The sequence below is a fragment of the Cavia porcellus genome, unplaced genomic scaffold, assembly GCF_034190915.1.
Source record: "Cavia porcellus strain 051 isolate PalLab524CR breed Dunkin Hartley unplaced genomic scaffold, mCavPor4.1 scaffold_14, whole genome shotgun sequence".
In the NCBI taxonomy this organism is placed as follows: domain Eukaryota; kingdom Metazoa; phylum Chordata; class Mammalia; order Rodentia; family Caviidae; genus Cavia; species Cavia porcellus.
Genome location: NW_026947497.1, coordinates 50,723,765 through 50,749,231, shown reverse-complemented (window position 1 = coordinate 50,749,231; position 25,467 = coordinate 50,723,765). Strand labels below are relative to the sequence as shown.

Below are 25,467 nucleotides of genomic sequence, written 5' to 3'. Positions count from 1 at the left end.
TCCCCACCCTGCAGCACCTGCTGTGGTTGTGTGCAGGATGCCTTGTTCCTAGGACCTGGCCAGTGGGAAGCCCCAGGGCTCCAGCAGTTGCAGAGAGCTGTCAGTCTATCAGCCTGGCCTTGGATGCAACCTCCTGTGATGCAGCAGCCTCCGTGAGCCCTGCCTCTGGTGCTGAGCAGGCTGAGGTCGGCCTGGTGTGCCTCTGCAGGACTCTCAGGGGCCAGCCTGTGGCTCTGGGCAGTGTGACTCCTTTGTCCCTGAGGGCCCAGCAGGCACCACTAGCTGCTCATGTGTGGCCTTCCCTCAGCACCTGGCAATGCCAAGCAGACCAACTCAGGTTTAGCGTACCCACTGCATACCCATCAGGCTTTAGTCAGGGAGAGCTGGAACCATGTTCATCTCTTGTGAACCTTTAAGCTGAGGTTTTATTGTAGTTGATTGGAAAAAATCAATTTGAACTCAGAAGAATTCTGCTCCTTTATTTAAACAGAATAAACCAAAGCATTGCACGCTTGATTTTAAAGTGAACAAGGAAGAAGCTGAATCCTGATAAAACTACATCAAGGGACAGCGCACGGCCTGTGACATCTGTAGGACATTACCCCATCTCCTCACAAATGCTGGCAAATTATAATTTTTCTGAATCATGGATGAAATCTTAAAATAAAATTTTGTGGTAATTATTTATGAGTTTTTAAACAGAAAAAAATCATATTGGTGTGTCGATGTCCACTCCCGGCCGGCAGGAAGGACACACGACAAAGTCTGGCAGTGGACAACCTTTTCTTTTTATTTTCCTTCTCCGTACAGCCTGCCCTGGGTTCTCCCAGCTGAAGCCTCCTCTGGTCCGCTCCCCGCGGCTCCTTTTGTGCTTCAGTCTGCCCCAAAGCCTCTACCGGTCCGCTCTCCGCGGCTCCTTTTGGGCTTTTACTTCTGGGCTTCTACCTGGCTTCTTCTTCCGCCCAGGGGTGGCACCGGTATATATACGGGTACAGTGTCCAATCATGTTAAAGTAAGCAAGGCAAGCTGATTGGCTAACATCATCAGTTGCCAGGCAGACTATATTGTTGAGCGGGTTGTTTACGCGGTAAGCAGGAAACTAACATATTCGATGGGAGGGGTAATCTACCTCAGGCTTTGCTCTTTACCACAGGCCGCACGTCCGCCGCGCAAGGCGAGCTATCACAGACGCGGCTCCCAACATCTCCCCCTATTTTATTTTTTATGAATGTGCGCATCGTAGCCCTTCCTGGACTGGGTGCAGAGGCTTATGCCCTATGTGTAGGTCCACCGTAGGTCCTTGGCTTAGACCCTGGTTGGCCATGCCATGGTCTGCCAAGGCCCTGAGGCCCTCGTCCTTTTTCTAGGGCCAGGCACAAACTGGACGGAACCTGGATGCACACAAGCTTGCACTCATTTCCTCTCCGTAAAGAAATCCCCTCGGAGAGAAATTTAGACCTGGGCAGCATCTAACAGTCCAGCGGCTTACGTGCAGGATGGGGTAGGGCCTGGCTTAGGTCGAGTCGTGCTGGGGAGGCACGCTCTTACCCGTCATTGACTCACCTACCCTGCTGTGTATTGTCACCTTATGGAGGAGAATGAGGGATGCCCGCCATATCTAGACTCGGTCGTGGGCCAATTGAGCAAGCCATGCATATGCCTGAGGATCTTCTTGTCCATTTCGGGCTACCGCTATTTCTATTCATCTTATTGGTTGGTCTGTGATGGATCTCCAGTAGGGCAGGTCTGATCTTCAGTCGAGGGCTTTGTTGCCCGTGTCAGTCTCTCTGGTATCCACAGTGGTTCTCGTCCCGGTTCCTGTGGGAAAACACAAACCGCGCCTCGGTTCCAGCTGACCACTGGATCCGGGCCCATCCATTGTCATGCCATAGATAACCGCGCCTTTGGAGGCAGGCCTTGGCTTACTCCCCCTTTTTGTTTTTTATTTTTTATTTTTTATTTTTATCTTTTTCGTTTTTTTTTTTTTTTTTTTTTTTTTTTTTATTGGTACCAGGGATCGAACTGGCGATTGCCTGCTTACAAGGCAGGCGCTTATGCCGCTAAGCTAAATCCCCAGCTCCCATTTCCTCGACCGGCGTTTTTCTCAGCCTGCTCGGCAGAGAACTCTGTGTACCAGGCTCGCCAATCCAGGTAACTGCCCGAGGGCAGACACGCCTTTGCCAGCTGAATCCAGTCCGCGGGGGTGAGGGGCCCAGAAGACAGATTCTCCAGCATGGCAATGGTGTAAGGCGCAGTCGGCCCAAAGGTTGTAACTGCATTTTTAAGTTCTCTAATCTGCTTTATCTCAAAAGGCTCCCATACATTGCGTCCCTGGCCCATAGCTACTTGTACAGGAAATATCCCGTAGGGGCCACTATCTATCCCAGGTGGATGTACCTCATGAGACAAGCGTCCCCCCTGCCAAAGCCGCCTGTAAAAATACCGACCCGCCGGCGGCGGAGCATAAGACAGCGGCCGTGATTGGGCGGAAAATGGGGGCCCGTGCATCACTTCCTGTTCTGGCGAAAGGGGAGAGAGCTCCCAGGCGGCCGCCTCGTGGCGAGGAATCGCCTCCGGAAACGGCCCCCAAGGTGGGGCGGAAGGCTTCGCCTCCCTCTCGCGCCGGGGAGCGCTCAGGAGCTCTCTACTCCTCCGCAGACCAGGTTGAGCAGAGCGCAATTCGCGGGGCAACGCTGGAAAAGAACCCTGCGACTCCTTATTGAGCGATTTAGGCTCCTGACAGCTGGTCTCTTTGGCCTCCTTGCCATTCAACTTTCCCTCGTCCTCGGAGTCAGACGACTCCGAGGCTAGAGCCCCGTCCTCCTCCTTAGCATCCTTGTTCCCCTTGACGGACCCCTCTCGGGAGCTCCCTGACTGGGCCTGCTCAGATACCCTGCGTACTTTTGTAAGCTCTTGAGAGCTTTCTCCACAACCACCCTCGCTCTTAGTGTTGCTACCTAACATGTTTCCCATCTTTTAATATGTTACTCACCGCGTGAGGCCCAAGGAATCCGCCACTTACGCGTGAGCCTGAGGGGAGTCTAAAAGCCCTGTAGGTGCGCGCCACCCAGAGCCCAGGCTTATCCCCAACTCACCTGTCTCGCAGCTCTGTACTGGAGCGTTGTCCACTTCCACGTCTCGGGGGTGATCAGTCCCCGGGCGGGCCTCCAAATGTCGATGTCCACTCCCGGCCGGCAGGAAGGACACACGACAAAGTCTGGCAGTGGACAACCTTTTCTTTTTATTTTCCTTCTCCGTACAGCCTGCCCTGGGTTCTCCCAGCTGAAGCCTCCTCTGGTCCGCTCCCCGCGGCTCCTTTTGTGCTTCAGTCTGCCCCAAAGCCTCTACCGGTCCGCTCTCCGCGGCTCCTTTTGGGCTTTTACTTCTGGGCTTCTACCTGGCTTCTTCTTCCGCCCAGGGGTGGCACCGGTATATATACGGGTACAGTGTCCAATCATGTTAAAGTAAGCAAGGCAAGCTGATTGGCTAACATCATCAGTTGCCAGGCAGACTATATTGTTGAGCGGGTTGTTTACGCGGTAAGCAGGAAACTAACATATTCGATGGGAGGGGTAATCTACCTCAGGCTTTGCTCTTTACCACAGGCCGCACGTCCGCCGCGCAAGGCGAGCTATCACAGACGCGGCTCCCAACATTGGTGATAATAGTGAAGGCTCTTTTTCTTCCTCAAAGCCATTATAATCATTGTCTTCTCAAAGACAATCACTACCAGGAAATTATAATACATTTTTCTGGTCTGTCTGTTTAAAAAAATGTTTAAACAGCTTGTAGGCAGTATTATTCTGAATGTTTTAAAAGGTTTATGTGAGCTGTATTATATTATATGTTACATTTTACAGTTTGCTTTGAAAACTCTCCTTGTTCATTCATTCTGTACACACAGTGGACTCTCCCTATCTGTAGTGTCAGCCGACTACTGATGGAAAATGTAATTAGATCTGTAATCCTTGCATCTGTACTAAGTCTATGCAGACTTTTTTCCTTGTTATTATTCCCTAAACAATACAGTATAACAACTATTTACACATCATGCACACTGGATTAGATAGTCTAGGAATGACTGAAAGTAGACAAGTGAATGTGGGTAAGTTAAATGCAAATGTTATGCATTTTATGCAAAAGACTTGAGCATCCTCAGTTCTGGTATGTGAGCAGGCCCTGGGCCCAGTCCCCACGGATCCTGAGAAGCAGCTGCATTTTTGAGTCCATAGTGCTTTGCGTATTTGTAGTGTTAAGCCTACAGGTTGACAAAAAGTAAAAGCTAATCTCCGTTTGTGGTTTATATGTTAATCACAGAGAGAGAGACAGTCAGACAGACAGACACAGTCATAAATGCGCATTGTGTCAGATGCTGAGCATATTATACAGAGAGAACATGCGGGATATGGGAATGCAGAGGATGAAGCCAGGCAGGTCTGGGCTCAATGAGGTGAGCTCCGAGGCTGTCAGGGGACAGCGTGAGGCAGGGCCAAGGCGCTGCTTGAGTGGAATGTGGGAGGAGGAAGTGGGGGTGCACGTAGGCTCTCACTTGGAACAGGCTGAGTCTTGGGGCTTCTTCTGTACTAGGTCAGATGGAGGATCAGTAAGACCCACTTCTTCCAGTACACAGAGGCCTGGAGTGGCAGGGACTCCCACCAGGCACGCCACTCTGTGCTTACATCAGCCTTCATTTATTTCCCAGTGGATAACCATTAGGCTTTTTCATCTGTTTGTTTTTATTATCGAAATATTGCTAAGAAAAATATTTTTCAGTTAAATTTGCACACAGAAGATTCCTTATCAGCCCAAATATAATGGGACACTTTTTGTTACGTGCACTCCCATAAACACTGATGTGTGGGTCCCGAAGTGTTTGTGTACATATCCCCACTATGCAGGTGTTAACACCAAGGAAGCAGTTTTTCTTTTCCTACGCCAGTGCCAACTCTAGATGTCCTCTAGTTTTTGCCACTTAGCTCCAAGCAAAGTGGAGTTTTATTTCACTTTGCTTTGATCTCACTTTTTTCTCAATTTGTAATGTTAAAAATTTGGTTGTTCCTTGACCAGCACATTGACCCATGTGCAAATTGCTTTCAATGTATTTTGCATATTTAACCTTTATATTGTTTTCTAAGTGGTGTGATTTGTTGAATATTCTATATGTGAGGCCTCTGTAAAACACTCTGTATGTGTATTTTTTCAAGTCTGTTTCATGTTAATCATCTTTATTATTCATCTGTGCTACTTAGCATCTCCTTCCTGTTTTCCACTTTGATGCGGTTCAACCAAGGATCCTGCTCTTTATCATTGCAACTTTTTACTCTCTTAAGAAATTCTTCAGTACCCCACATCGTAAAGGTGTCCTCATCACATTTCCTTCTTCTGCCTCCACTTGTTATACAGGGCTTTATCTTCACAGAGGGATGCCATGACGTATAGCCCAGATTCTCCCTGAAGGACAAACTCCCAGCTGCTGGAATTCTCCTCCTGAACCCTACTGCTCAGTCTCTCACTCAAAACTAAGAGATTATTCAGCCAAAGGGAGCTGTCATTTTCAAGATTCAGTTCTCTCTTCGAAGAAATCTTTGTATGCAGTAACTGGTTTATGTGAGAAGACAAAAGTCAGGCTCCCAACTCAAGTTTGGGACTTCTCTGAGAAGCTAACCCACGGTGCTACATCCCAGCTCCTCCAGTATGATTTTAACGTGGCATTTATTTTTGTGTAGTATTTTATAGGGATTTAATATTATCTTATTCCATACTGAAAACTTAGCATTTCAATAACATTTACTGAAAAGCAACTCACTGATTTGGGTAATGGTAACACTATTATACAAACAATTCTAAACACATGCTTTCTTTATTCTATTGACCTATTTGTTTACTCCTGAATTAATGCCAAATTATCTTAATTATATCTTTAAAATAAAATTATAGGTGAAGGTAGATCTCTTTTTGTTGATTTGCCTTGTATATTCTCAGACTGTTATTATGCCATAAAATTTTAAATCCTGGTTTCATTGTTTATAAAACTGTTTGGGATCAAATTATGGCTAAATGGAGTCTAATATGTTGATGTGATAAAATTCACTGTGATGTGAATGTACACACAGGTGAATTCCTTTTCGGCACATTGCTCCTTCATTTTTTGGTCTTTTTTCATACCTTTTCTTACTTTAATATTACCAGGCATTAGCAGTGCCATTTCTTTTTCTTTCTCTTGAGACTCATCTCCTTCCTTGGGGATTCCAGCCCAACCTTTACCCTGGGTACCCTCTACTCTCTGGCTATCCCACTTTTTGCCTTAGTGAAAAGCAGACAAATTCATGAGGACCTTAAAGTCTCCGAGAGCCTGGTGATAAAGGATACCAAAGGGAACTTCAGTGCAATTCGCAGTCACGATCTCTGCCTTCTTCACCCCTTCCTAGTGAGATGGGAAGCAGGTGCACCAAAGGGACACCCAGGACTTGAAGGCAGATTTATTTATGATCAGGCCCTGATCTCTGGTGGTCTAGAGCTTATTAGGATAAGCAAGCAGGAAGTGCAGAGGCAGAATGGCTTGTCAGTTGGGGGTTGGTTGATACAATGTGCATCACAGGGACCGGCCATTTCTAACAGATGGGAGCAACAGGAACTAGAACAGGAATCATGACCTGGGCAACTAAGCCACTGAAGTTGCTGGCTAGGAGGAGCACTTCCCATTATACTAGCAGCTGCATTGTGTGAAAAGGAGCTATGCTGCCTTGCCTTCATCCTGGGCTTCAGATATTTTGCTGTATTGATGTGGCAGCAACTCAATTTTGTTTTTCAAAAATATTTACTGAGCAGAGAAAAACCAAATAGTTGTCACCTGCAATAAAATGAAAGATTTCTTGACAGAACATGGTTCCTGTGTAATTTTAGAGAGGCCGAGAGTGTCTAGAATTTAGTAATCTGTGTGGAGAAGCCACTCCTTAGCTCTGTCTGGCAATAAAACCTCAAAGGAGTGGACACCGGCAGTTAGAAAGAAGGGTGGAGGCTGCAGGAAGGAAGGCTCTTTTCATTTTTATGCTTCACTGTCACAGACTTGTGGACACTGGTGCTGCTCGGTGTGGGATTTTCTGTGCCATCTGATGAGGCAACTCATGAGCTTTTCCCATGCCCTGACACAGAGGACATTTTATTACATCTTCCTTGAGGTGTCGAAATCTAGGATTTGAAATCCATGCCTGTGAAAGTCCTGTCTAGTTTTTTGGATGCTACTTTTGATTATGAAAGAGTAAAAAGATTTGCAAAGTGATTAGTTTCATCCCAACAGCTGAACACACATCTGTCTTTTCATAGGTAACATCTCTTTCCAAGATGGCGGACACTTGTGAGTGCCTGACTGTGATTCCAGAAAGAATGGGAACAAATGAGGAGAGGCTGTCATTTGATTGTCCCAGATTTCATCCTACAAGCAGTCACTGGGCCATGGCACAGAAACAGCAACCAAGAGCCTTGCTGAAGTGGGACACCTGTGGGGACTGCAGCAGAAAGTGCCACTTATTAGAAGCCTCAAAAATGAATAATGGAAACAAATGAGACTTAAAACAGAAAGAATACATCATCAGTGACCTGTGAAATTATTAAAAAATTTAATGACAGGAATAATATATTTGAAGACAAAGTAACCAAAATCTTTCCAAGTTTCAGGGAAAGTTACAATTCATAATTCCAAAAATCTCAATTTACCATAGACAGGTTAAACAAGAGAAAAACAAAACACAAAAAGCCATAAGGTAATGAAATTTTTGGAAATGAGTAATAAAGAGAACATTAAAAGTAGTCAGTGGAAAAGTAAAAAATGTAAATAGCTGCTCACTGATCCTAAGAAAATATACAAATCAAGACAGTGATGTTGCCCCTTTGAAGTGTTGAAAGAAAAAAGTGTTTATCTTAGATTTTTTTCCAAGCAAGAATAATACTCAAAAGTAAATGTGAATTAAAGGCATTTCACATTAATAAATACTAACAGGATTTTTCTTAGCTTATTTGCATTATATGCAATGTTTTAAAAAAAACATTTTTAGACAGGAAGAAAATGATACAAGCTGGAGCCCTGTATTTGCCAAAGAAATGTGTATCAATGGGAAGGCAATTGTGAGGGAAATACAATACATATTTTAAATGGTCTTGAAGTATTAAAACATTGTTTAAAGGGTGTATGCAGGCTGGAAAGCTGAATCTACAGCCATGCCCCAGAATGGAGATTTTTGAATTATGACTTCTGTACCACGGATACTGTTTGGACCTCCATGAGAAAATGAGAAATGAGCAAAATCTAGAGGTTTGTATTCATGTCGAAGAAATAGAAGAGCCTGAAAAATAAGGTCTTCCATAAACACAATGCATACACAACAGGTCCATCAGAAAGCTTGCAAAGAGAACAGTGCACGAAGAACACTGGTGAAGACCCGCAGGGAGCCGTCCTGCCCGTGCACTGGGCAGGCAGGCGCAGCCCCGAGCTGTTGCATGTTTTGTGACTGAACAGAAATGGAAGGAGAAGCCCAGGAAGTGGGAAGTCCATGTGCAAGGTCCATGCCTGGGAAAAAAAGAGGTATTAAAAGCATTCATGCAGTTTAGATTTTTAAAATAAGTAATATTAGGGGAAAATAGTAACATTTGATTTTATAATATTTAGCATCCTGTGAAATAAAATATGTGGCCATGAGAGTACAATGGGGAAATGCAAGTATGTGACTACAGAGGTTCTTTAATAACATGTTGTTTACATGACTTATTTAAAGCTACAGCATGTTAAATGAGGGTTGTATTACAACCTGGCATCAAACAGTAAAAAAGAATCAACAAAAAAGGAAAGAAAATTAAGCAATACAGCAAAAGGCTTATAATAATAAAAATGGCTTAAAAAATCCCAGTGCCACCATTTTTTAAAAATATAGGCTTGAGTTGTTTGTAGAAAAACAGATGCACCTCGAGACCACAATGTTTAGTGAAATAAATCAGACACACAAGTTTATCTCACATGGTTTCTCTCATATGAAGGCCCCAAAATATAAATAAAGAGCAAAATGAAAGATAATAAGATATAGGGAGAGATAAATCATTTGCAGAAGGGAAGGAAGAGGACTAAGAACTGGAGGAGAGGGTATGGAAAAGCATTAAGAAGTGTATGCACATGGACCAGCCAAGGTCCATGTGCTGCAAACATGCATTAGTAGAAAAAAAATAAACATTGAAAAGAAAAAGCAGGCAAGGAGTAAAGGAGGTGCAAGAATAAATGAGACTAATAGAAAAAAAATCTGTAAGATAGTAGTATATTAGCAAGAGTTTTCCAAAGAAACAGAATCAACGGAAGGCAGGAAGGAAGAAAAGAGGGAAGGAGTGAGGGAGGAACAGTGGGAGGGAGGACAGAGACAGAGACGAAGAGAAAGAGAAAGACAGAGACTGATTTTTCTAAGCAATTGGGTAATTTGATTGTGGGGCTAGCAAGTCCAGATTAGTAGAGCAGCTATCAAACTGGAAATTCTTATTTATTTATTTATTTTAAAGAGAATTTTAAAAGCCGCAATAAAAATAATACAGAATTTCACAGACTCAAAGAACTGATGTTGTAGCTCAAGTCCAAGAAAAGTCTGGAGGACTCCCTCTCGGGAGATCTTGGTCCATGTTCTCTTGAGTAAGGCCACCCAGATTTTGGAGGTGATCTGTTTCACTTAAACTTTATGGCTAAAGATTAATTTTATCTTAAGTATATCTTTATAGAGACATTTAGGGCAGCATTTGATCAAATCTCTGGGTGCTATGTTTTAGCCATGTTGACACACAACACTGTCACAGATAGATTTAGTGAAGTCAATCACGAATAATAACTCTGTTGACATTTAAACTGGCTGACTACTCGCAGAGAAGGGAAAGTATCAAACTGAAAAAAAAAAGTCCAACTCAATAAATTATATGTGTAGGTCACAAAATATAAAGAAACAGAGAAGCTAGGAGTAAAAAGAGATGAAGAAGTGCCACGAAACCACTATCAATAAGACAGCAGAAGCAATGACATCAATTTTAGATAAGGTAGGCTTTCCAGTGGGGAATAGTCTCAGAAATAAAGAGCAAGGAGTCTCTATCACACTTTACAAAAGGCACAAAAAATTCTAAGTTCATATGCACCTAAAACAAAGCAGTGATATGCACAAAGCAGAGAGAGAGAGAGAGAAATGGACAGACCCACACATACCATTAGAGATTAAATACTTTTCTGTCTGTAAGTGACAGAGTGAGGGGACAGATGATCAACAATCATGCAGAACACTTGAACAACACCATAAATCACCTGAACAGAAAGATGCATTATGACTTTGTGGTGGTGCAAACAGCATGGGCTTCAACACATCAGGATTATACACTGTGATTTTGCCTTCTACCAACATCAAGCTTTTTTTGATTTTTGTGGATCATTTGTAGAATCCTCACGTGTTAAGGGCTGTGCATTTCAGACTCAAGTCAACAAATGTGACAGCTTTAAAAAGCACAAAGATAAGAATATGGGAACATGAAATATATCTCATTTGGAATGCTACTTGCATCTTCCTTTGATATTCATGTTTATTTGCTTTAATTTGGATTATCTCTCCAGTGTCTAATACTTAGTTCTTCATTTCATGATTATCAGAGGTGTGGTGTGCACAGTAACAAGATTAAAGGACAAAGTTATTTATGAACAAAATTAAAATTTAAACCAAAAAAAATGTAAATGTATCCAAGATGACCACACACACAACCAACCCCCCCCCCCAACATGTGCTGGGTAATTAGTGGCTGCCAAAAATCTGGCAGGGGTTGTCTTTTTTCAGTGGTCTTGAAATATACTACCTCTGGCAGTTCATCACTTGTTTCTGAAAACTTGGGCTCATTACTTAATAATTTTTAAATTCTTTGTACTCTTTATTTTTGGAAATTCTCTGACAATTTCAGCTTAGGGTCCCAATTGTGTAGTTTTCAAACTTTTAGAGAACAGATAATGTTTTGGCCTGAAATTATGAATCTAAAAATCTAACCTTTACTGGTTTTTTTCCAGCAAGAGAAAGTAAGATTCTTCTCCCACAGTGCTGTTATAATAGTTGACCTTTTGGCTGAGGAGCATGGAGGACAGGAGTGGCCGTTTTGGAAAGGCCACTTGCATCTCTGGAGGACATAACTAAGCATCAGACAATTACCATGGCTATTGTCATAACGGAGCAGAGGAGAGCACGAGCCTTTGCCGAGTTATAGTGCACAATCTGAATTTGTTATCAGTTAGATACTACCAGGAAAGTAAGAGGATACTGCGACTACGGAAATCACTAATAAATTTTCAGGGCCTTTACTTTTTAATATCAGTTATGCTGTGTTAGTGAGTGGCTGATAAACACCTTCAACTTGAAACAAGTCTTTCTATAGGCTATATTTCGCTAGTCTTTAAACAAAAATGTGTTTTCTGCTTTAAACTGGAAAAATGCACAATTATTGGAACATTTTATTACTATGTTTAGTTATAAGTAAGCTAGGAATGCTGAACTTCTCTTTTAATTTTTCAGGCTATTTTTAATCCTAAATTGGTCTCAGTAGTGTTGAGGTAAGTGAAATTTGGAGAGTCTAATCAAAGATAATTATTCCTATTCTCTTCATAAAATACAAAAAGGGTTTTTATTCTCTTAATGGCCATTTAGACAAACAAAAATTTTATTCATTAAAATATCTTAACATTTTTAAGATTAAATTTGGGAAATTAGATAAACACAAAGTCAAGAATTTTTAGAGTCAAGATATGACTAAGTCACAATTAGTTAAAAGAATAAATAGTTGCAGGAAACTATCTTTCCAGAGGGAAGTTACAATGATCATTAGGAAATTCTGTCAAAATAACTTAAAAATTGAGACACAGTGTAATAAAAGTTTTTGGTACTAAAAAGAACATCTGCTATGTTGGTACAAAATTCTTTTTAATTTTGAAGAAAAAACATTTTGCTTTCGTTCTCTTTGCATATTATCTATTTAATAATTTGCAGTATAAGATTCATGAATCCTCTCTTTAAAATAAAAAATCAATCAAGAGTCTTTTTGCTTCATGAATAAATGCATCAGAGTTACTCAGTTTTGGCAGATATTTCAACACAATTTGTTCTTTTAAAAATTATCATTTATAAAGACAGGGTAATTAGCTTCATTGCCCCTCAGGCAAAAAAATTGATATCATCAAATAAATACTGCCTAAATACAATAGTCCAAAATTAGAGATAACTTACAAAAAGAAATTGAAAAAATCTTAAGTATGCGGAATTTGAGGGACCACACTCTTAAGTGATCAACAGGTGAAAGAAGAAATGATGGAAAGGTGTAGCCAGGTTCCATCTAACAACGAATCTGAGACAGCTTCTACAGAGACAGGAACTGTGCATCCTAGGGCAGGGGCAGTGAAGGGGTGAGCCTGGGCTCTGGGCCACACTAACCTGAGGCTGTGCAGGAGGAAGAAGCACATGCTGAGAGCACAAGGCAGAGAAAACTTCTCACCTCCCTTACCGGCTGGGGGAATAGGGAGGGAGTGGGCAGTGCTGAAGGGTACAGCGCCGAATGACCGGAAGACTCACCATCGAGGTTCCACCTACTCCAGCAGCACCAACCCGGACCGCATCTTACACATGGGCCTTGGAGCCAGTCAAGATTCAGACAGCCGTAATGAATGGGAAGCGCGCCACAGCAACACAGATTGGGTGTTTCACAGCCAAATGCACAGCTGTGAATACTCACAGTAAAAAAAAAATGAAGATCTCAAATCAGTAACATAATTCTATCTAAAGAATACAGGAAGGGATGACCAATCACAAACCAAACAGAAACAAGGTCCTAATGAGAATTTGTGTGACATAAACAGAAAAATTCAAAAGAATATTTTTAGATAAAGTAGATAACATAAAAAAAAAAAAAAAAACCAGAGAGAGTTGAAATCAGGAATGAAAGATGACACAGGGTGTCACCACTTATAAAAATAAAAGACTCTGTCTTAGCCGCTTTTCCGTGGCTGAGACATGATACCCAGAACCTGTAGCTTACAGGAGAAGAGGTTTATTTTGGCACATGGATCACAATCAGTCTCTGATCTTGGGTTCCACCGCAGAAACAGTAATGCAGGCGGCCTGGCGGAAGGAAAAGTGCTCAAACCGTGGTGACCCGGAAGCAGAGAACTTGGAGGCGCTGGGAGCAACAACGCATGCGCAGGAGCCCCTGGTCCTTGACTGCCAGGCCCCGCCCCCCACAGCAGGGAGCCCTGACCTCCAGCCTGGACCAGGTTGCTGAGCACAGCGCACCTTGATCCAGTGTGTGTGTGGGGGGGTGTCTCTGCGTGGGAGAATCAGGGAGATGTTTTAAAGCGAAACTGCAACGGTCTGTAAGAAGATACAGGACAGACTTAATGTCACCATTGATAATCTGGACAAAGTCAACAAATTCCTAGAGAAACACAAGTGACTGAAGACTCAAGAAATAGAAACTTTGAATTGATTTACAACAAATAAAGTGAATCAATACAAAAAACCTCTTCACAAAGTTAAGCTCAGATCTAGGTGACTTTAAGGTGAATTTTGTCGGCGCTTTAGGAAGCACAATATCAATCCTGCACAGATGCTTCCAGCAAATAGAAGAGAACGATTAATCCCATGGGCCTGCTGTAGCAACTACTCCAAATTCGGTGGCTTACGACAGCCAGTACTTTCTTAGCGTTCTTGGAGACAGAACTAAGAAATCAAGTAGTCAGCACCACAGGTGCTGGCGGGAAAGCTTGAGGACCACCTCGTGTTACCTCTTGCAGCTTCTAGAGGCCCCAAACCTACCTTAGTTTATGGGAACAGATCCTCATGACTGTCGCTGTCTTCATGCAATCTTCTTCCCTCTGCCTTTGTGTCTCAGTTCCCCCTCTCCTTTCACTTAGAAAGACACCAGTCATTGTATGCAGGGTCCACTTTAATTTTAGGATGGTCTCATTTCAGGTCTTTAACTTATCCACGGAAAGATGCTGTTTTTGGATAAAATCACAGTCATAGATACCAGGTGTTAGTACTTAGATATATCTTTTTTGGGGGCCACTGCATATGTATATACATGTATATATTATAAACAGGACAGATTTACACAATAATGAAGATGGGCTCCAAAATACAAAAGTTAGTATGTAATATACTATATTAGAAAAAGAAAAACTCACATGATCCCTTTGATAGATGCACAATAAACATTTTATGACAAAAAGTTTTTTGATTAGAGCACCTAACACACTAGGAATAAAAGAATTTCCTCATCCTAATAAAAGATATCTATACAAAAATCTCAGTTACATCATACTGAACAGTAAGAGACTGAAGCCTTTCAAAGATCAGAGACAAGACAAGAATTCCACTTTTATTATTTTTATTAAATATTTACTGGGAGCACTAAGCAGGATAGATAGCCATGCAAAAAAATAAAAAAATTCACTTAGAAAAGAAAAAAGTAAAGCTATATTTATTTGCAAATGACATGATCTTTTGTATATAAAACCCTAAGGAGCCCACCAGAAAACTATGAGAACTAATTAGTTAAATAAATCTGTAACATATAAGATCTGTATATTAGCAAATCCGCTGAATTTCTGCATACTAGTAGTGAACAACCCAAAAATGAAGTTAAAACAAAGCATCCAAAACAATAAAATTAGTAGGAAAAAATTTCAGACAAGAAATGGGACATTTTCACAATAAAGACTACAAAACCCCATTTAGAAAATGAAAGCACTAAAGTAGAAAGACACCATTGCTAGCATATTGAAAGATTCAGTATTCTTAAGATGAGAATATTTCAAATTCAGATTCAGTGCAATACCTATCAGAATCTTACGTGACTTTTTTTTTTAAAAACAAAGATTAGCAATTGATTCTAAAATTTATGTTATATATTCATATGCAAATTCAAGGGACCCAGAATAGCAAAAAGAAAAGAAAAGAAATTGACCCAGAAGGGCAACTTGCTACAAGGGTTGGATGGTACTGGCATGCTGATAGACATATAGATCAGTGGAATAGAATTTAGAATCTAGAAAATCCTTGCATTCATGATCAGTTGATTTTCTGCTTTTTGTTTTTGATGACATTGAGGGTTGAACCCAGGATGATGAGCTCTTCATGATGAGCTACATCTCTGGTTTAAAAATTTTTTTTTAAACTTTAAGTTAGAGGTATGCTAAGTTGTCAAAATACCCATAGTGAGCTCCACATTATAATCCTGTGATCCTCCTGCCTCAGCCTCCCAGAGTACTGAGATTATAGGTATGTGTCACCATGTTTAGCTGCCAATTGTTTTTCGACAATGGTAACACAACAACTAGATATTTACAAAGACCAAGAATTGCACCCCTGCCTCACACACTATGCAAAAATTAACTCAAAATGGATCAAAGACTTGAGTGAGGTTAAATTTTGTGACAAGGAGCATAAGTTAAGATCTGGGGATATTTCACCCAACCTTATGCACATGTAGGAGTGAATACTACGAAATTGTTAAAAGGAGACCCAGGGCAAATCTTTGTCATTTTGGATTATGCAGCAGTTTCTTGGCTTTTACACCAAAAGGACAGGAAACCAAAGAAACATTAGATTTCATCAAAATTAAAACTTTTGAAGTATATTGTCAAGAAAGTGAAAAGGTAACTCACAGAGTTGAAATTATTTGCACATTATCTGATAAAGATCTAATATCTAGAAGGCATGAAGAATTACTGAAATTTAATAATAATTGTCCAATTTTAGAAGTAGATAATTTGAATAGCATTTTCTCCGAGAGAGAGAGAGAGAGAGAGAGAGAGAGAGAGAGAGAGAGAGAGAGAAAGACAAATTGCTAGTGTGATAAAGTCCACAAGATGCCCAATGTTATTATGGAATGTAAATTGATACCACAGAGATGCCATCTTACACCACCGGAATGGTTAAAATATAAAACAGAAGGTACTGGGGAGGGTGGGTTCACAGTAGCAGGAATGTGAGATGGGACAGACACTGGGGAACAGCTGGCAGTTCCTCCTAAGGTCAATCACAGAGTCACCACATGGCGGGGGAGTCTACTCCTGGGTGTGCAAACCACACAGAAATGAAAATATAACCCCACAAATCCTGTGTACCCAATATTCATGAAAGCACCATTAATAATTATCAAAATGTAGAATCCAAATGCTCGTCAACTGAAGAAATGTGGTATATCCATACCATGGGGTGTTATCCAGCTGCAGGAATACATAAACCATCAATAGACATTGCAACATGAGACATCGATAGACACTGCAGCCTTGATGGCATTATGCTACACAAAATAAACCAGACACATAAGGGTTTTTAAATGAGTTATATGTCTATACAAATTAATGTGAATCAGAAGCATTTACAAAATGAAAGTCAGTGTCTGGCTGGGTGCCCAGGGCTGGATAGGGGGCAGTAGGGGTCCCTGCTCTGTGAGTAGGGTTCCTCTCTTAGGCTGAAGGAAAGATTCTGCAATTAGATTGTAATCTCAGTTGCACAATTCTGGACTAAATATGACTGAACTGTATTTTAAAATTGATCCTAAAATTCGTATATACATTTGAAGGACAAAGAGTAGCATAAACCAAAATGAAACAAAAAAAGCACATGTCGATGTCGCTCCCGGCCGGCAGGAAGGACACACGACAAAGTCTGGCAGTGGACAACCTTTTCTTTTATTTTCTCTCCGTACAGCCTGCCCTGGGATCGCTCCCAGCCGAAGCCTCCTCTGGTCCGCTCCCCGCGGCTCCTTCCGTGCTTCGCTCCGAAGCCTCTACCGGTCCGCTCTCCGCGGCTCCTTCCGGGCTTCTACTTCCCCCCAGGGGTGGCACCAGTATATATACGGATACAGTGTCCAATCATGTTAAAGTAAGCAAGGCAAGCTGATTGGCTAACATATTATTGAGCGGGTTGTTTACGCGGTAAGCAGGAAACTAACGTGCTCGATGGGAGGGGTAATCTAACTCAGGCTTTACTCTTTACCACAGGCCGCATGATCGCTATATGCGGCGGCTCGGCAATGTGGTGGCTCCCAACAAGCACAGAATGTGAATCAGATCTCAGTAAACTTTTTATGAAAACATGATTGGGCCTTAGCCCTGTAGGTTCTGATCAGGTTTGGTGTGATCCCAGGAGTTTCATGCATTGTGGGCTTGTAAGTGGCCCCCTTGGATCTTTGAAAGCCTGCTGTCCAGATTCAAATGGAGGATCTCATTTTCATGTCTGGGAAAGCTAAGTCCCACATTAAGTAGACAAAAAGTTAGAAAAAGAAAAGCGAATCTGGGGTCCACTCACCTCCAGCTCTAGCCAGTGGCTCAGTGTGTCTCTCAGGAATCAGCCATGGCCACAGATGCTGCCTGGAAGTGCTCTGACACATGCCCCCGTCACCACAGCTTCTTTAAATGAGAACATGTCTTTTGATCAGCGGTTCACCTTTCACATCTGTGCTATACACAGTGAAATGGCAAGCGGGAAGTTCAGAAAAGATCTGATTTGATTTTGACTTTCTCTGACTAGAGGTTGTTGGAGAACTTCTGAATGCACCATTAGGATGGCTGGTAAGGAGAGCCGGCAGATGTGTTCTTAGCATCAGTACTGGAATTAGAACATAGTGAAGTGTGTTCAGTGACTTCAGGTGGCTGTGGGATTGCACAGATCCTGAATATGGTAATTGAACATGTGCTTGGTTTGCAGAACTTTGCTTTCAAATGGTAAGAAGGAGGCTCCGAGGATCATTTGAAGGAAGGTTGTTTGCAACATAGCGATCAGCTCACAAACTGAAGGTGGTAATTGTGACAGGTTGATCATCCATTGTGTTTCTGGGAAGACCAGATTCTGCAGTAGACCTTAATGTCATTTGCTCAAATTATAAAATATTTGACTTAATGACAGTGGATGCTTACATTCGTGGATAATGAAGGAACTTAACGGCCTTATTACTTCCCATTAATTAAATATGTTCAGGGTTGTCTCACCAAGTAAAGAGGATTTGCACCTCCTCTTTGAACTTTCTATCCTACATGGGTGGTACTGTAGACCCACTGCTGGGAAGACAGTGTCTGTCTTCTAAGGCCTTGTCTCCTCCTCTGACCTCCTCCTGTCTAGGTCCTGCCTGGGGATGACTTGCCTAGATTGGGCAAAGCTCCGAACACGTATTGAATCCTGATAGGAGGTCACTGGAGGCTCAGCGATTGGCACTTGTGGGTGGCCGTCAGCCACTCCTCCAGGTTATTCTCTCCCTTTCTGTCTTTTGTGAATATATCAGGAGACATTAGAAAAGACTCTTTAGTCTTTGGTCCCAGTCCTGTTAGCATCCATTTATTTTCAGAAGAACAGAGAGTTTGGTTCAAGTTAGAGACACTTTTCTAACTCAGCCTCCACCTAAAGGTCCTCCTTCAGCAGCATGAAATATTAGTTCATCTTTTTTTGTCTTTTTCGTTTTTATCGGTACCAGGGATCGAACTCACGACTGTCTGCTTGAAAGGCAGGCGCTTATGCTGCTGAGCTAAATCCCAGCCCCTAGTTCATGTCTTAATCACTTTCCTGGTTGCTGGGAGAAAATACCCAATACCCACAGCTTCAAGGAGGAGAAGTCTCTTCTGGCTCATGTGTTGGTCCCTGGTCAGTGGACTCCAAAGAAGAAGCAGCATGCAGAGGGACATGGCAGAGGGAAAGCTGCTCACCTCATGGCAGCCAGGAAACAGAGAGCGCAGGGTGGTCTGCAGAGGGAGACGTGTCCTTTCAGCTCATGCTTAGTGTCCTGCTGGTAACCACGTCCCACCTCCTAACAGCAAACCAGCTTCAGCACCCCACAATGCAATCACTGTAATATAACCAGCCACACACAGGGCTCTCAGGGGACATCTGGATATAACCCATTCATAGCTCACTTAATAATATGTATTTGTCTCCCCATATGGATGAATCCCTCCCCTAGAGTCCTCTTGTCTGTATCCAGGGGAGCAGAGGTAAGAGCCAAAGACTTAGAGATTCCTGAGTTCCTGGTTATCACAGAGTAAAGCAACAGCTGCAGAAGGGGTGGGAAGGGAAGGTGACTTACTAAATGACAGCTCCCTTCAGAACTCAGGAAAGCCAGTGTTCCTCGTTTGTTTCCTGACCTCCCGCTGCCACGTTAAAGTGGAAATCATGTGGACCGGTAATTCTGCTGTATCCAAACTCTGCCATCTTCTCCCTTCTGCTGCCTGCTGTGACCTTGGCCTTGTAGTTTTTAATTTGTAAAATAAAAGAATTTGAATTAATAGTTACCTCCAATCTCTGGCATTCTCTGGTACTTCTTCTGTGAGTTCCCAGTCCCCTTTGCTAAGACATCTGCTTTTTAACACTTCCTCTGAGTTTCCCCTTGAATTCCACTCTTTCCCACTTGTTCTCTCCCTCCCTCCTTTATCTTCCTCTCTATTTCTATAAACCTTTCTCCCTCTCTTCATCTTCATTCCCTTCCCTCTCTCTCACTCAGATCCACAAGCACTAAATGTCAGTGCCTTAAACACATTCTTGGTGAGTGGAGATGTGGAAGAAAAAAAACACTCCTCCCCAAAAACCAGAGTAAAATAGGTCTCTCCATATTCAGGAAGTCTTTTAAGAAAGCAACGTCAAGCTCAGGCTCCTGGTGATCGAGGAGAGCAGACCGAGCAGCCTCCAATCTGCTTCATTTACAGCTTTTCACATAACCCAGGGTATCACAGTCTACAAAACGAGCCCTGCTGTATTCTGCAAAGAGCTTAATGTTTCTGTGAATAACATAATTAAAATGAAGTGCATCAATGACTGAATCTGGGCCATTGCTTCATAAAGATGTTCAGAAAGAAGGATTTAGTCAGGAAACCTGGGGAGAGGATAGGAAGACAGCAAAAAAGAAAAGTACCACTCATCTTTGGAGCCAGAGGAGGTTACACACAATTGCCAAGGGCAGCTGCTTGGCCCTGATTGAAAGAAAGAGCTTGGAATTGTAGGCTGAGTGGAAAGAGGAAAAATGGGATGCAGAAAAGAGGAGCAAAATTTGAAATGCAAAACTCAGTGTCTTAGAATGAGCATGTGTTCAAGCTCAATATCTATATAACTGAAGAGGAGAGTTCGTTAGTGTAGTCAGAGAGAAGCCAAGGAAATGGAAATTGAGCACCTGCCATCGGTAGGTCTCTGGTGCAGTTGTTTATCTCCTTCAGTCTTTGCAACTATCATCTAAATAGTATGAATATCTCTTTACATATAAGAAAACTGAACATTTCAAACTGAACATTCATAGAATGCTTAAGCACCACGAATACATTTAACCTTGAGGGGTCTGATCTCAGACTGCTCCCTGACCCCACTCCACACTCCCTCTGCACTGGAATGGGGAACTGGATGGAGAGGAATGCTTTTCCCATTAGGCTGAATTTGAGGATTTAAGCCTCAAACATTTACTCTCATAACACAACATCTTCATGAAGACTCATGAAGACCTTCCAGACACCAGGATTATTCTTTGCACTTAATCGTGAAGCCTTCAGGGATTAGAATTGGCCTCTGTTGCTTGCACAGAGTATTATCAGTATTATCCTCATATCCTTGAGCAACTGTCTTCTGGTCTGGCAAATCCTTATTTGCCTTCCTTCTACAGTGTCTGTTAAGCACCCAGTGTGTGGTGTATTTTTGTTGTGCTGCTTTGTGTTAAACATTAGGGGAAGAGCATCAAGAAAGCATGGAGAGGAAGTTGAGTTTGTATTCACCAACTTTTATCTTTATCCTAGAGAAGGTTGTATTTAATGTATAAATTTCTTGGTATGCAGCATTCAGGGAGTCACCCATGCATGCAAAGAGCTTCCAGGCATGGTGGCACACACCTGTAAGCCCAACACTCAAGAGGCTGAAGCAGGAGGATTGTCTTGAGTTTGAGGCCAGCCAGGACTGCATAGTGAGTTCAAGGCTAGCCGACACTACAAAGAAAGAGAGAGAAGAAAGAAAGAAAGGAAAAAGAAATAAAAAAATAAAGAAAAGAATGAATGAGAAAGAAAACATAAGCTTTCAAGTTCAAAACAATAATTTTTTACATTTACACATTGAATTTGTCTCATTAAATTGACCAGCCTTGACTTGTAACACTGCTGCCTTAGCCTCTTGAGTAAATGAGATTATAGGTATAATTGGCAGTAATCACTCTTATTAAAAACTATCTTTTAGTGTTTGCAGAGCAAAGAGCCTTGAGAAGGCAGTCTTTTTTCAAAGCAAAGAGCAGGCATGCTCTCTGTCTAGTGAAAAAAAGAAAGAAAAAGTCTACTGCAGCAGAACATCTCCTACCCCTATACTTTAGTTTCTGTTAGTTGCTCAGGTAAAAGTTCCTGCTCCAGTTCCTATTGCGTCAGTTTCTTAGAAATGGCTGGTCACTGTGATATATAGCCAGTCACTATGATGCATATTGTGAGAGCCAATCAGAGACAGCCAAGTGCTCTGCTTCTCTACTTCCCACTTGCAAACTCCATATAGGCCCTACACCACCAGAGATCAGTGCCTGATATTTTGAGAATGATCCTGATCAGTGTCTGTTGATGAAAGCAAATTTTCCTCCAGATCCTGGGAGTGATTTTGGTGTTTCTGTTTGCTGTCGTGCTACCTCTGAAATACAGACTGCTTGTAATTATAAGACATTAAATTTCATCATTTAATATAAACCACTATGTAGTTACTTACTTTAGTCTACTGATTTCACCTTTCTAGACTTGGGACCAAGGGGAAAAGTATGTACATGCTGGTGCACACACTGTTTAAAGTATTCAAAGTAATAGTTTGTTTCTGGCTGTCCCCTCCCAGCACCCAAGAACTGCTAACACGTTGTGGCATACTAACTTGCTAAGTTGTAAATACAATCACATTTCAGTTGACTAGCAGTTCTAGGTCAGGTGGTTCCATGAGAAGATGCTGCCAAAGATGTCTGAGAGCAACCCTGACATTCTTAAGTCTTCACTTCAGGGGTTAGAAAATTGGCCAGCAAACTATGGTAATGCAACAGGTTTTATGACCTTTAAAGGAAAGTGTCTGTCTGAAACAAAAGTTTCAAAGGTTTAGATTGCCTTCTGCTGTGATTGTTGCATTTGAAATAAGCTCTGTGTGGACTTAAAAGATGGGTTTGTTCAAAGCAGGAACAGAAATACACAAATTCAGCAGGCATTGATGTCTAGCCAGCATCTCTCAGTGATGTATAAATAAATTAAGTACATTCTCTAAGGCAAAACCCTTATCTAATCCTAATTTTGTCTAAAAATCCTAATTTTGCCTAATTTTGCCATGGTAGGCAAACACTGAAACTTGATAAACTGAAACAAGAGACATTTTGCTTAAGTCAAATATATGTAAGTGTTCTGGTATACGGAAAAATAACTGAATATTTACAAAATTTATTAACTTTGTTGGACGAGAGGAAAAAATCCTACTTTCCAAGATAGAAAAATCAAGTCGAAAAAGGCTCCCAAACTCCCAAAACAAGACAGTGCTGTAGAACCATGAAAGGCTAAGAAAGTACGATCCATGGGTGGGCTTCCAGCACACTTACGATCTGACAGTGAAACAGTCACGAGCATGAGCTTCTCTGGACCACTCACACCCATTACGAAAAGGAGGGAGAGAGTAATGCTATAAACGCTGTAAATAGCCATACCTGTGTGTGGTAACCCTGCACAACCTTCATGTCTGCAGAGGTAGACTGGGCTAGCTAGGCCTCTGGCTGTGACCGATAAGCTAATGTTCAGCCAGCTTGGGCTTCCTCAGCATTCAGGGAAGGGCCTTAGCTCCTCTTCAGGGAGACTGCGTTCTGCTCCAAGCCTGTACCTGCAGAGGAGTCTGAGGATCCACACTCAGAAAGCACTCCTGCCTGTTCTCTCCCTAAGACCAGGGGTGACCCCCCATGTCATTTTCACTTTTCTCAGCCTGACTTCAGTTGTGTATACTCCAGGACCAGTCTAGGACATAGCCAGGGCTCCACCTACCTCAGCTGGTGTTTGCTAACAACTTTCATTGTCTTTCATGCTAATAGATGTATTATTTTATTTATTAACTTTTGTGCTTATGAATTTTTCATATCCTATGTCTCCTGTTTACTTTTTAAAACTATATATTAAATTGCATTTATTAAATTAAATTGCATTTATTTGATGACTAATTATATTTGTATGACTATCTATAAATGTGTGTAAAGCTTCTCTGCGTTGTCTTTGAATAAATACCCTGCCAGTCTCCCAGAGATATTCAGTAGTATGACCTCCAGTACTAGCAATGAATTGAGTCTTTTCTGAAATTTAAATTTTTGGTTTTTGTTTTTTGAAATAGAGTCGTGCTATGTACTGAGACTGGTCTCAAACTCCCAGTAACCCTCCTGTCTCAGCTTCTGAGTGCTGGGATTACAAGTGTGTACCACAATGCCTAGCAGTTTAAATTTAATATCCTTAATTATTGGAATTGAAGCTTAAGACCAGTTCCCTGGCCAGGTAGATATGATTTGAGCAGTTGGCAGCCTGTGATTAGTTGAAGCTTGTTTGCAGTGATCCACTTGGATTCAGTTATTTGTTTTAATGTGTCAGGCTGCAATTTATTTTCATACTAAGTTAGATTGCAGTTTGCTATATGTAGACTTAAGATACAGATAAAGCATTGTTCTAAATTTAACTGTTTTCAATATCTGTTTATTGTGAATGATACCACTATGAATAACTTTTTATAGATCTTTTATGGCATGTTTGTGTTCCACTTTGTTGGATAATAATATTGAAATTAGAACTGTTGAGTATAGTACACATGGGTGCTTAGTGTGATAAATAAGAATAAACAGTTTTCTACAGATATTGTATGAATTAGAATCTTATCACTCATGTAAGAGATTCTACCAGTATTTTCAGTGTTTCAGTTTCAAGGTTTTTAAAGCCTCAATAGTATCACACTGTGATATTAAATACATTTATTTGATGCTTAAAGACCTTTAGCACTTTCTTGCATATATATATATTTATTTTATTTTATTTATTTATTTTTTAATTTTATTTAAGGAGAAAAGAAAAAAAAGCAGAGAAAGGGTACAAGTTATACAGATTTACAGAAAAAAAATAAACAGTAGGAAATCACTAGTTAATGGATTACATATTGTCATCTTAGATATAATTGTTCAAGTCACAAAATTAAAGCTTGTAAAGTGGACATTCCAACAATGATACTGCAAACAGTTCTGTTCAATGATCCAATAAAACTCTGTGATATCATTTTCTATCTTATACACTTAAATATACATGCAGTTATATAGTTTAGAGCACTTTCTTTTCCTCTCTTTTGTACAATGACTATTACACATTTTGGGTTTCATTGCTCCCACGGTTCTTATTACTTTTTTGGAAGAGAGTAAAACCAAATGTGACATAACAGAACAGAATCGGTCAAGTCAAAAGGGTGGACATAATAGATAATGTAAAAACATAATACAAGGTGATCAACAATGGTTACCATAATGCCTCCTTCTATCTCTAATAGAATTGCCTATATCATTAGTTATAATACAATTGAACAAAACAGTAAAGAATAAAACCGACAAAACCAAAACATTGGAGACATTGTAGGTCTTCAAAAGTAGATGAAAGTCGAGAATGGGCGTTATAATGAATCTCATTATCTTCACAGCTTATGCCTAAATTTTCGAACCTGATACTATCCAGCAAAACAGAATAGGGGAACATCAGTCAAAAACAAAATGGTGAGAGTGATACAGGGCTTTAAATCGAGATAATGGAAAGTCAAAGTGGGTTACTATAATATACCCTGCTATTTTTTCCCTTTAATTAAAAGGATAAAAATAAAAAAGTAAATAATGGAGTGGAGATTGAGATAAAAGAGGGCATAACAACGAAACAGCGCAGATCAAAACATAACCATTTAAGCAGAATAGTGTTTCACCACAAGATAATCCTAACCTAAAAGTAGTTACCATATTGTCTCTTTCCTTGAAATCCTTGAGTACAACTTCGTATACTGTAGCATCAAATATATCAAAACAATGTAAAACCATTTAAGAGAATGACAGCATTACAGAGTATTTAGAATCGACTAACAGAAAATGAACAATGGTTTCTGTATAATCTCCTTGTCTTTAAAAGGTTTTTGCTTATACTATCGTACATAATAAAATCCAATAAGATACAACCTATTTAGACCATTGGAGACAGAAGAACAAAAGCTAGATGAGACTTCAAAACAAGATGATACTAAATCAGTATTACTTATTAAGATGTCATTTTCTCCAAAATAGCTGTTCCTATCATCCAATTTTCTCTGCCTCATTTCTGTTGAGCTCTTTTTCTGTCAGTAGCTGTCAGTTTGTCTTCTTCATTTTGTTCTCTGCTCCATTCGTTGTGGCCTCCCCGCCACTATTTCTGGGTTCTTT

The 25,467-nt window shown here is 41.1% G+C and overlaps 1 long non-coding RNA gene across 1 annotated transcript; it reads right to left on the bottom strand.

The window, feature by feature from the left end:
• Positions 1–766: 766 nt before the first annotated feature.
• On the bottom strand, positions 767–5,722 carry LOC134478720 (uncharacterized). Its single transcript, XR_010051505.1, has 2 exons — positions 3,096–5,722; positions 767–1,818 (listed from the first exon to the last, which is right to left on the bottom strand). It is a non-coding gene; the product is annotated as an uncharacterized LOC134478720 (long non-coding RNA).
• Positions 5,723–25,467: the final 19,745 nt, after the last annotated feature.